Source organism: Limulus polyphemus, unplaced genomic scaffold, assembly GCF_000517525.1.
Source record: "Limulus polyphemus unplaced genomic scaffold, Limulus_polyphemus-2.1.2 Scaffold852, whole genome shotgun sequence".
Lineage (NCBI taxonomy): Eukaryota > Metazoa > Arthropoda > Merostomata > Xiphosura > Limulidae > Limulus > Limulus polyphemus.
In genome coordinates, this window is record NW_013666462.1 from 111,828 (window position 1) to 124,591 (window position 12,764).

General features: G+C 33.2%; 1 long non-coding RNA gene across 1 annotated transcript in view; it reads left to right on the plus strand.

Annotated features, from left to right (window-relative positions):
• The first annotated feature begins 214 nt into the window (after nt 1–214).
• Nucleotides 215–12,764, plus strand: part of LOC111086110 — a 43,556-nt gene continuing 31,006 nt past the window's right edge. The window contains exons 1-2 of the long non-coding RNA XR_002610866.1: nt 215–455; nt 8,720–8,821. This is a non-coding gene — a long non-coding RNA (uncharacterized LOC111086110). The remainder of the gene's footprint in view (nt 456–8,719; nt 8,822–12,764) is intronic.

Below are 12,764 nucleotides of genomic sequence, written 5' to 3' on the forward strand. Positions count from 1 at the left end.
ATCGAAATCTTGTTTACAGAGTTCCTGAAATACATTCGCGGTTCATTTTCTGTAAAGTACACCAGAAAAAGCTTCCAAAAATTACGTCCGTTTCTTCCTCTGTGTGGGGATGATGCAACAGTATTGAAGGATCGATCACGCCGGAGCTGGGAGTCGGGTGAAGATATAAACACAGCAGCAGCGTGTCGCACCTCATTTTCAGAACATGCTCCACTCCATAACCCCTGCTGTCTCCTAACTCTTGTCTAACTCGTCTAGCAGCTTACTGGCAGTTTGGTGTCAATCTCTTATAAAATTTGTCATCCATCAGCCTCCTTAGCTTTTAGTGAAGGCTTGAATTAGAATATCTAACTTCAGAGGTAAAGGTTTCCGTTTCTCCAACATCATTTTGTTTCGTTTAACAAGTAGCAAGAGCATGAGTTGAAGCTATTTAAAACAAGTCCTGATTTATAAAGGTAAGGAGGATATTTATTTCTTACTCAATAGAAGTTAACTTTTCGTTCTCAGTTTAATAAAGGCTAATAATAATCCTTAAGTGTAGCCACGTTTCTCTACTTTTAGACTGTAACCACGTTTCTGTACTGGTACAGTGTAGCCACGTTTCTCTACTTGCAGAATGTAGCTACGTTTCTCTACTTGTAGAGTGTAGCCACGTTTCTCTACTTGTAGAATGTAGCCACTTTTCTGTACTTGTAGAATGTAGCCACGTTTTCTGTACTTGTAGAATGTAGCTACGTTTCTCTACTTGTAGAGTGTGGCCATGTTTCTCTACTTGTAGAATGTAGCGTGTTTCTCTACTTTTAGAGTGTAACCACGTTTCTCTACTTGTACAATGTAGACACATTTCTGTAATTGTAGAGTGTAGCCACGTGTCTCTACTTGTTCAATGTAGATAAGTTCTTGAAGCTGTAGAGTGTAGCTACGTTTCTCTACTTGTAGAGTGTAGCCATGTTTCTCTACTTGTAGAATGTAGACACATTTCTGTAATTGTAGAGTGTAGCCACGTGTCTCTACTTGTACAATGTAGACAACTTCTTGAAGCTGTAGAGTGTAGCCACGTTTCTCTACTTGTACAATGTAGATAAGTTCTTGAAGCTGTAGAGTGTAGCTACGTTTCTCTACTTGTAGAGTGTAGCCATGTTTCTCTACTTGTAGAATGTAGCCATGTTTTTCTACTTGTAGAATGTAGCTACGTTTCTCTACTTGTAGAGTGTAAGAGTGTAGCCATTTTTCTCTACTTGTAGAATGTAGCCGCGTTTCTCTACTTTTAGAGTGTAACCACGTTTCTCTACTTGTACAATGTAGACACATTTCTGTAATTGTAGAGTGTAGCCACGTGTCTCTACTTATACGATGTAGACAACTTCTTGAAGTTGTAGAGTGTAGTCACGTTTCTCTACTTGTACAATGTAGATAAGTTCTTAAAGCTGTAGAGTGCAGCCACGTTTCTCTACTTGTATGTTTTTAGTGCACTGGGATTATGAAAAATCTCCCAATCTTTTTATTATAAAAATTGAAAGCAATAATCCCCTGTTAATATTAAATATAATAAAACTTCAAGTTTGAAATACGTTTAGACTTATGTCGAAACATAATTTCATCATGCTAATTTCAAGCCAAGGAAACCTGAGCATGATTACCTATACATACAATAGTGCCATGTTTATATACCCTGGTGGTGGAGGGCGGAAATATTTTATTCACTTAATGAAAGTTACGGTGTAATCCACTCATTTAGTAAAAATAAAAACACCTGAAGCCTATCAACTGTCTTTAATAAAATGATAAAACTTGTGAAATTTGTATTTATAATATTTGATGATAACTCATCTAGAAACCGTATTTTCTAATTACATCGAATTAATTGCCCATAGTTTTGCAAACTCAGCTAAACCTTTGTAAGCTCTGATCTCAGTAAGTTCTCATTTACAAAGAATCTACAAAAGGAAATTAATAATTGCTCCTTTACGGTTCAAGCAACGAATCTTAGATCATGAACGTTTGGTAACTCTTCCCAAAACGATACTGAAACCCAATCTACAACAGAGAATACTGTTTGGTTTACCATACGAGTCAGTAGTTGTCTAACACTCACGTCTCTTCCCATATAATCTATATCAGACTACAAATATTACCATTCAAACCACATTCACACTCCTGTATCTAATACACTTTATTCTGGAGCTATGTTCCAAAAACACCAAATAATTCAATGTGATTAATATACCGTGTGTAATGTCCTGAGGTTTTTAGTCTATTTTGCTTGCCGTGTACTCTCTCCAAAGGTTAGTCCTTCCGTTCTTTTTCTTGCATTTTTTCCAGCCTTTAATCCCGCCCCACCCTCAACTTCCCAGTTCTTTCTCGGGTATCATCTGCAGTGTTTATTCACCCGATTTATTGTTGTGTATTTTCTCTACCATCTAATCTCCCGCTTTCTTGTCGTGTATGCCCTCCAGTTTTGTTTCTCGGTTCCTCGCTGTGTATTTTCTCCAGTATTTAATCATTCAAGATTCCTTGTCGTGTATTCCTGCTAAGGTTTAGTCCTCTAATCCCTTTTCATACATTGTCTCCAGTGTTAATTCATCCAGTTCCTTGTCATGTATTGTCTCCGGCGTTTTGTCCCCTGGTTTCTTTTCGTATATTCCCTTCAATCCGCCGGTAACTTATCTGATATTCCCTCGAGCGTTTAGTCTTCCATCTGTTAGTCTTGTATTCTCTCTATTGTTTACTCTCCTGGTAGGTTAGCAGTAAACTTGAAAACCCTACTGCTTAAAATTCGAAGTTCGATCGCCGCGACAAACAGCACAAATAACTCATTGTGGATCTTCGCGTTAAAACAAACAAATTCTCCATCATCTAATACTCACGTGTATATATATATATATATATTTCAGTCAAATAATTTGAACTTAATTTAGTTATTTCCTCACTAGAGATCACTGCTGGGAGAACGAAATAAACCGGCTACCAGAAAGTAAAAGCCAGAGGGACTTCAATGTTTACTGTGAATTCTTCGTGATTTGTTTTCTAAATCTGTCTTCTACGAAAATTAAAATTCCAAACTACCTTTTCCATTTTTCAAGGTGTTACTAACTTCTTTCTGTAATCTCTTGTTTTAACTAACGGTAGCTCTCACTCCCTCTACGTGCTTCCCTCTGTAGTATCTTGTTTTAATTAACGGTAGCTCATTCCCTCTGCAATCTCTTGTTTTAATTAACGGTAGCTCTCACTCCCTCTACGTACTTCCCTCTGTAATCTCTTGTTTTAATTAACGGTAACTCACTCCCTCTACGTTCTTTCCTCTGTAATCTCTTGTTTTAATTAACGGTAGCTCATTCCCTCTACGTTCTTCCCTCTGCAATCTCTTGTTTTAATTAACGGTAGCTCTCACTCCCTCTACGTACTTCCTTCTGTAATCTCTTGTTTTAATTAACGGTAGCTCTCACTCCCTCTACGTGCTTCCCTCTGTAATCTCTTGTTTTAATTAACGGTAACTCACTCCCTCTATGTTCTTCCCTCTGTAATCTCTTGTTTTAATTAACGGTAGCTCTCACTCCCTTTACGTGCTTCCCTCTGTAATCTCTTGTTTTAATTAACGGTAGCTCTCACTCCCTTTACGTGCTTCCCTCTGTAATCTATTGTTTTAATTAACGGTAGTTCTAACTCCCTCTACGTACTTCCCTCTCACTTAGGTTCTTTAATAAACTAACAGTGTTATCCTCAGATATTAGCTCATTTTGTTCTAAATCACTCAGGTGTTGTATAACACTGTTTATGAAGTCAAATTAGGTTCTTCAATACACTAACAGTGTTATGCTCAGTTTATTCTTTGTTCTGAATCTTGCACTCAAGTACCGTATTGCACTACTTTTTAAATTAAATTAAGTTCTTAATACAAGTGTTATCCTCAGATATAACTCCGTTGATACTCTGTATAAAGACTCACACAGGCCTGCTAATTTATAAATATAGTGGCAGGAAAACTTTGTATACACGCACACACACACACACACACATAGATACATAATATATGCCATCTTTTTCTTGGTTAATCGAACAATGTTTAATATACTTGTCTTGTTTAGCAGTTTCCAAAGGACTGATATTTAACTATCAACTTAACACATATAAATAGACCTTTTATGATGAATTTCATTATTCTCTTTTGAAACAAACTTTGACACTCAAGTATTGGGTTTTATAGGATATTTTAAAAGAGTCTCACGTACATGATTTAATGACGACTAACTGCATCCTTTTTAAGGTCAACTGTTGTGTGGTTTAATAAATCTCAACAGCTACAGCCAAGAGTGAATCTGAGGTTCGCGTCCCGTTGCCGTTGAAACAAATGGTGCTCTTCATTTTGGAGCCGTGGGTGCGTTATAAGAGTGATGGTCAAATCTGTCTATTTGTTCTGACAAAAGTGGGTAATGTTGACTAGCTGCCTTCTCTCTAGTTTATAACTTTTAACATTAGGGCCGACTAGCATAGATAAACCTCCTATAACACTGCGCAATATTTAACAAAAACAAAGAATCAAAATTTCGACAGCTGTCAGTTCAGAATCCTGACGCCACCCTTAAAATAATTCTTGGGGAGCTTTCTTTCTTAGTAATCTGTTTTTCATTCTGTAAGTGTAGCACTTCTCAGTTTGAAAATGTTTCAATTATTTTCCCTTTGATGTCCAAAAGACTACAGGAATCCAGACCCAGTGCTATAACAGTTGGAGACCAGTTTCATTATAACACTATCCATATTCTTGTTAAAAAATGAGTTGTTAACTCCTAAAATGCAATAAACGTGTCAGTATTTTCCATTCTACTTAAAGCACGTTCCTTGAAGAACTTGGAGTACGTACCCTTTTGGACTTAAAGCACGTTTCTAGGATATATATAGGATAAACAACATTAACATCTTGAATGTAACGGAGAAAGCTTTAAAGCGATTAAGTTTTGAATTGTAACTTTAATATCAAGAAGAGTAAAATAACGACCCTCTAAATCATCTGTTTTTAATTTTCCGTAACGATACGCGTGTCGAGTTCATTAAATTTGCGTTCTGCAAATACGAAATATAGCTAGAAGTTTCAACTCGAATGCTACATAGCCAATCAGGGATTCGTCAACAAACAACAGATAACTGAAAAATAATCCTCCAAGCTCAAGCAAAGAACACGTCGGAAATTATATGACTCTGGTATTCTGGTTTCGATCTTTTAGAATCTTTAATTATTATTTTTTATTAAATAAAAATACGATTTCACACCAGAATGTATGTTGATAAGAGCTTTTTTTTGTCGAGAATTCGATACTTAAAGCTGGATTAGATGCTGTTTATAAGTATATTAATTAAGAAAGAAAATACAAACCTTATACTTTATATGAAATTTAACTTTGATTGTGAAGTTTAGTTAATAAAGCTGGAATAAAGTACTTTGAACAAAGGCATGACAAGAGATACTTAATCCTACATTATGAGTTTTAATACTTACAAAACACACTCAGTTTTAATTCGCTGTGACCAGTGTTACCATATCTTAGCAACGGGAAGTTGTAATATTCCAGATTGCGTTGATCTTTTCTTTTATTTATTCTTACGTTAAATGCGTTTTTATATCTAACCTATCTTAAGATATCATTTTATTAAATATAGAAAATTCATCGTAAGTTATCGACTTATTAAAAACCGACTTAGAAAAGTGTCATCACTCCCAAAATAAAAACTATCCGTTCAGGATTGAGGATGTATAAACGTTCCTTGAAATAACAGTTCTAGTAACAAAACAAAGAAAGTTGCTTCATACAACAGTTCTAGTAACAAAACAAAGAAAGTTGCTTAGCGCAACGATTCTAGTAACAAAATTAAGTCGTTGCTTGATACAACAGTTATAATAATGAAATTTAAACGTTGCTTGATAAAACAGTTATAAAAACAAAATAAAAACATTGCTTGACACAACAGCTCTAATAACAAAATAAAAACATTGCTGGATCCAACAGTTCTAATAACAGAATAAAAACATTACGGATACAACAGTTCTGGTAACAAAATATAAACGTTGCTAGATGCAACAGTTCTACTAATAAAATAAAAACGTTACTGGATACAACAGTTCTAATAACAGAATAAAAACGTTCTTTGATCCAACAGTTCTAATAACAGAATAAAAAGTTGCTTGATCCAACAGTTCCAATAATAGAATACAAACGTTAATGGATACAACAGTTCTAATAACAAAATAAAAAAGTTGCTTGATACACCAATTATAATAACAAAATAAAAACGTTGCTGGATACAACAGTTCTAATAGCAAACTAAAAACGTTCCTTGATCCAACAGTTCTAATAATAAAATACAAACGTTAATGGATACAACAATTCTAATAACAAAATAAAAACGTTGCTTGATACACCAGTTCTAATAACAAAATAAAAACGTTGCTGGATACAACAGTTCTAATAAAAAATAAAAACGTTGCTTGATCCAACAGTTCTAATAATAAAATACAAACGTTGCTGGATACAACAACTCTAATAACAAAATAAAAACGTTGCTTGATACACCAGTTCTAATAACAAAATAAAAACGTTGCTGGATACATCAGTTCTAACAACAAAATAAAAACGTTCCTTGATCCAACAGCTCTCATAATAGGATAAAAACATTACGGATACAACAGTTCTGGTAACAAAATATACACGTTGCTTGATCCAACAGTTCTAATAATAAACCAAAGAAATATTCTTGATGCAACAGTTCTTATAACAAAACAAAAAATTTGCTTGATGCAAGAATTCTAGTAACGAAATGAAGGCGTTGCTTAATCCAACAGCTCTAATAACGGAATAAAAACATTACGAATACAACAGTTCTGGTAGTAAAATATAAACGTTGCTGGATGCAAAATTTCTAATAATAATAAAATAAAAACGTTGCTTGATCCAACAGTTCTAATAATGAAACAAAAACGGTGATTGATACAATAGTTATACTAGCAAAACAAATAAACTTGATTCATGTAATAGTTCTCGTAGCAAAACAAAAACGTTGCTTGATGCAACAATTCTAGTAACAAAAAGGCTATGTTGCTTCATTCAACAGTTCTAATAATGAAAAAACGTTATTGGATACAACAGTCATAAAGAAAAATAAAAAAGTTGCTTGATAGAACATTTCTAAAAACAAAATAAAAACGTTGCTTGATCCAATAGTTCTAATAATAAAATAAAAACGTTGCTTGATCCAACAGTTCTAACAACAGAATAAAAACGTTGCTGGATCCAACAGTTCTAATAACAGAATAAAAACGTTGCTGGATCCAACAGTTATAATAACAAAATAAAAACGTTGTTTGATCCCACAGTTCTAACAACAGAATAAAAACGTTAGCTGGATACAACAGTTACTAATAATAGAATAAAAACATTACGGTTACAGCAGTTCTAATAACAAAATAAAAACGTTGCTTGATCCAACAGTTCTAATAATAGAATAAAAACATTACGGTTACAACAGTTCTAATAACAGAATAAAAACGTTCCTAGATCCAACGGTTCTAATAACAAAATAAAAACGTTGCTTGATCCAACAATTCTAGTAACAAAATGAAGGCTTTGCTTGATCAAACAGTTCTAATTATGAAATAAAAACGTTGCGTGACACAATAGTTCTGGTAATAAAACAAAGAAAGTGGCTTGATACAACAGTTCTAGTAACTAAACAAAGAAAGTTGCTTGATGCAACAGTTGTAGTAACAAAACATAAACGTTGCTTAATGCAACAATTCTAGTAACAAAAAGACGGTGTTGCTTGATCCAACAGTTCTAATAATGAAATAAAAACGTAATTAGATACAACAGTTATAAAGAAAAATAAAAAAGTTGCTTGATAGAACATTTCTAAAAACAAAATAAAAACGTTGCTTGATCCAATAGTTCTAATAATAAAATAAAAACGTTGCTTGATCCAACAGTTCTAACAACAGCATAAAAACGTTGCTTGATCCAACAGTTCTAATGATAGAATAAGAACGTTGCTTGATCCAACAGTTCTAATAACAGAATAAAAGCATTGCTGGATAAAACAATTCTAATAACAGAATAAAAACATTACGGATACAGCAGTTCTACTTACAAAGTATAAACGTTGTTGGATAAGTAAAGTGCAAGTAAAGAACAGTATATAATAATATGTCAACCACACTATAATAACTATATTCGGTGTCGACGAGGCCTTTCGGGTAATTACCAATTATACCAATTAAGCAGCGCCTCTGGATTTCCTTGCGATCAAACTGTTGAAAAACGAACTCAGAAATCATTGTTCTCTAACATAAGATAAATTATGGAAATCTAGCAGGGATTAGTGGTGCGTTTTGGACATGATAACTTACGACAGAGCCTTCTGCGATGGAAAGTGCTCTGCTAGACTACAGTCAACATGCAGGACTGTCAGATAGAGCATGACTTGACAAGGTAACATGGACTGGAATAACGTAGTGAGGCTCTAATATCGATTTAATATAACATACGTAACATCCGTAGAACGTGTTTGTAATGAGAATATCATTCACTTCAAATTTACACGTAACTGACTACGGAACTACACGTGTTCCAAGATTTAATCAATTATCATTCACGTTTGTTTGTTTTTGTTAAGCAAATAGCTGCACAACAGGTTGTGTATGTTGTGCTAAAAGGGTATGTATGTTTTTTTATAGCAAAGTCACATTGGGCTAGCTACTGTATCCATCGAGGGGGAATCGAACCCCTGATTTTAGCGTTGTATGTCCCACCGGCGGACGGACATTACTAAAAGAAAGGTAAGCACAGAATTTCAGCGTTATAAGTTAGCAAGCTTACTGCTAAGCTTACGTTCACAAAACATGTTCTCGAATTTTTATATTTTGCGAATGTTCTTAAAAGGTATTACTGTATGATAAACTTCCAAGTTTGTACGAACTAAAACCATATCCAGTTGTACAGCGAAAGATAATATTTTTAAATTTTATTGCTTTCAAAAATTAGAAACAGCACTTCTGTTTATATCTTTTAATTTGCGTAATATTTTTATGTATTGGTTGCTTTTATAATTTTCCAGATAAGATTAGAAACCATGTTAATTTTTTATAGGTTCTTATGATGCTTTTCCAAGTAATATTAGGAACCATGTTAATTTTTTATAGGTTTTTATGATGCTTTTCCAGGTAAGATTAGAAATCATGTTAATTTTTTATAGGTTCTTATGATGCTTTTCCAAGTAATATTAGGAACCATGTTAATTTTTTATAGGTTCTTATGATGCTTTTCCAGGTAAGATTAGAAATCATATTAATTTTTTTATTGGTTTCTATAAGGGTTTTCCACATAAAATTAGCAATCATGTTAATTTCTTTTTGAGTTTCTTTGATGATTTTCCAAGTAGGATTAGAAATCATGTTAATTACTTTTTTTTGGGTGGTGGGGTTCTATGATGCATTTCCAAATCACATTAGTAGTCACGATATTTTCTTTACTGTTTGCAATAAAACCTCTCTCTCCCTAAACTAGATAACAAAACATCAATTAAGATATAGCTTTAAATTATCTACACACACACACATATATATATATTAAATTATAGAATGTAATTATGTACGTCTCTCACCGTGTGCAGACATTTTACTCAGAGATTAATTAACTTGCTACACTAATAGTAAGTCTATATATATTAAATTATAGAATGCATTTATGTACGTCTCTCACCGTGAGTAGACATTTTACTCAGAGATTAATTAACTTGCTACACTAATAGTAAGTCTATATATATTAAATCATAGAATGCATTTACGTACGTCTCTCACCGTGAGTAGACATTTTACTCAGAGATTAATTAACTTGCTACATTATAGTAAGCCTATCTTTATAATATTTTAAACATCTTTCCGTCACTTGGCTGAACAATCGATAATTTCTAGATTAACGTCACATGTTTCTTGTCTCATTAATTATTCATTGTATTTAAAGGAGTTTCATTTTAGTGGAAGACTGCCGCTAGCTAGCTCCAAGCTCTGTACACACACACACACATATATATAATACATTACAAGTATTGAAATGTTTTACACTTAAAACTTTCCGTTCTGGAAATGAAGCAATTTAAAGTGTCACAACTAAGGAGAGAAAGTCGGATAAGTGTCACTGTACAATTATTAAAATACAATGTGACAAGAGGATAGGCAGACCAAAGCTAAATAGAGAGAGACTATCAGAAATAGAAACAGAATACTGATATATTTCTGCCTCCATAAGGATTAGGGTTACGTGGATGGAGGAATCACGCAAAGTCCCCAAGATTAAGCGTGTTGTTTGACATATGAGAAACGAGGTTCGAGTTTCATCATGTATCGTTCTCATTGTTATTCGTGCGAAACTCATACGATGAGTCTCTTTTGTTTGCGGCACGTGTAATAAATGTTCAAAAATTCTGAAAGAATATTATATACCAGAGTTGAAGCTTGTATCTAGTAAACACGACCATACGTTTCATGCTCAGGGAAAAGTCAAGATTGGTAATTATGAAATCGATGGAAGATTTTTAAAAAAATCGATAACTGAATTGAAAATAGTTAAGCTGAACTTACAAACTTACAAACATGATTTAGCGCATGTTCAAGTCACCTTACAAAATCTAATTAACACTTGATAAACGCGTAAAAACAGTATCACAAGCACTTTCAAAATAATAGACATGAAAAACGTTTACTTTTGTTACTCATACTTACTGACATTGTTAATTACTTTTGAAAGAAAATTAAATCATTTTTACCAATTGTTACAGGTTTGTACTGTAAGAGATATTTTCATGTTAGTTATGGTATGGCTTATACTGTAAGAAATATTTTCATGTTAGTTATGGTATGGCTTATACTGTAAGAAATATTTTCATGTTAGTTATTGTATGGCTTATACTGTAAGAAACATTTTCATGTTAGTTATTACTTGGCTTATACTGTAAGAAATATTTTCATGTTAATTATTGTATGGCTTATATTGTAAGAAATATTTCATCTTAGTACATGACTTATACTGTACGAAATATTTCATGTTAGTTATTACGTGGCTTATACTGTAAGAAATATTTCATGTTAGTTATTACATGACTTATATTGTAAAAAATATTTCATGTTAGTTATTACATGACTTATACTGTAAGAAATGTGTTCATGTTAGTTATTACATGACTTATACTGTAAGAAATGTGTTCATCTTAGTTATTACATTGTTTATAATGAAAGAAACGTTTTTGTTTTGGCTATTACAGGTTTAAATTAGAAGAAATATTTTCACTTCGGCAATTATATGGTTTATACCATAAGAAGCATGTTCGTTTCGGCTATAATAGGACAATTTTAACCCATTTAGAGTTGAGTTTCTTGAGTCTTAAAATCTATCACAAAATCAAAGTCTCATTCGGTCCATCTAGTGAATCTACTAGATCAGTTTGTTGAACGTCAACTTAAACTGCAAATACATATATCCACTATTCAAATTACCTTCGTTGGCTGAGAGACAGCCGCCAACGAGTTGATTTAATGCCGTGGTGAATGCCTTTCAGTGAGGGAAGAGCTCAGGAATTCGGCATTTCATCTGAGAAGTAAAAGGAATGGGAAGCCTTTCATTCACATTTTGATTAATAATTCGGTTCTAGCCTCGAAGCAGGTTATGCAGCAAGTTTGATTATAGAAAAAGTCGTTGTAAGTGAAGTGCTGACGTTATACTGCTATTGTTTTTTAAATCTGCCGAAGACACTTTTAATTGCCTTATGAATGATAGCTACCAAACGTATTATGATTTCTCGAAATAGTGTTTATTGAATAAAACATTCAAACTTCAGACTCTTAAGATGTTCTCCACAATCGTTAAATAAAAGTCCAGAGAAACAGCTTTTGAGTAGATTGTTTATTTATTTTTTTATATCTTATTATTGCGTTTTGACCACTCATGTGGCCACCATCAAGTAACTGTCATCTATTAGTGAAATATTGCGCGAGCATGGGTAGCCCATCCCTCCTTCACCTGGATTATGTAAATTGTTTATCAAGAAAATAGAATGTCAGGCCATTAACACAGTTCTACACCCTCCCACACACTGGTGTAGATACGTTGACGATGTATTTTGTGGATTTGAAGACAATATCCATCAATAGTTATTTCTACAACGCGTAAACAACGTTCACTCTAACATCAAATTCATTCGTGAAGAAGAGATTTAAAACCAGATTTTGAATTACATGAATAAAGAAACTCAGACGATTTTAAAATGAAAATCTTCTATAAATCTAGTAATGACAACTACATAAAGTGGGACTCAGCCCACTAAACTCAACAAGAAATTGGCACATTACCATGTATTTACAACACAACATTTAACATATGTAGTAGTAGTAATCTACAGCATGAACTAGAATCAATACCCCCATACGTATATTAACAAATGTCACTTCTATAGTATGAACTAGAATCAATATCCCATACGTATATTAACAAATGTCACTTCTATAGTATGAATTAGAATCAATATCCCATACGTATATTAACAAATGTCACTTCTATAGTATGAATTAGAATCAATATCCCATACGTATATTAACAAATGTCACTTCTACAGCATGAAATAGAATCAATATTCCATACACATATTAACAAATGTCACTTCTACAGCATGAACTAGAATCAATATTCCATACGCATATTAACAAATGTCACTTGTATAGTATGAACTAG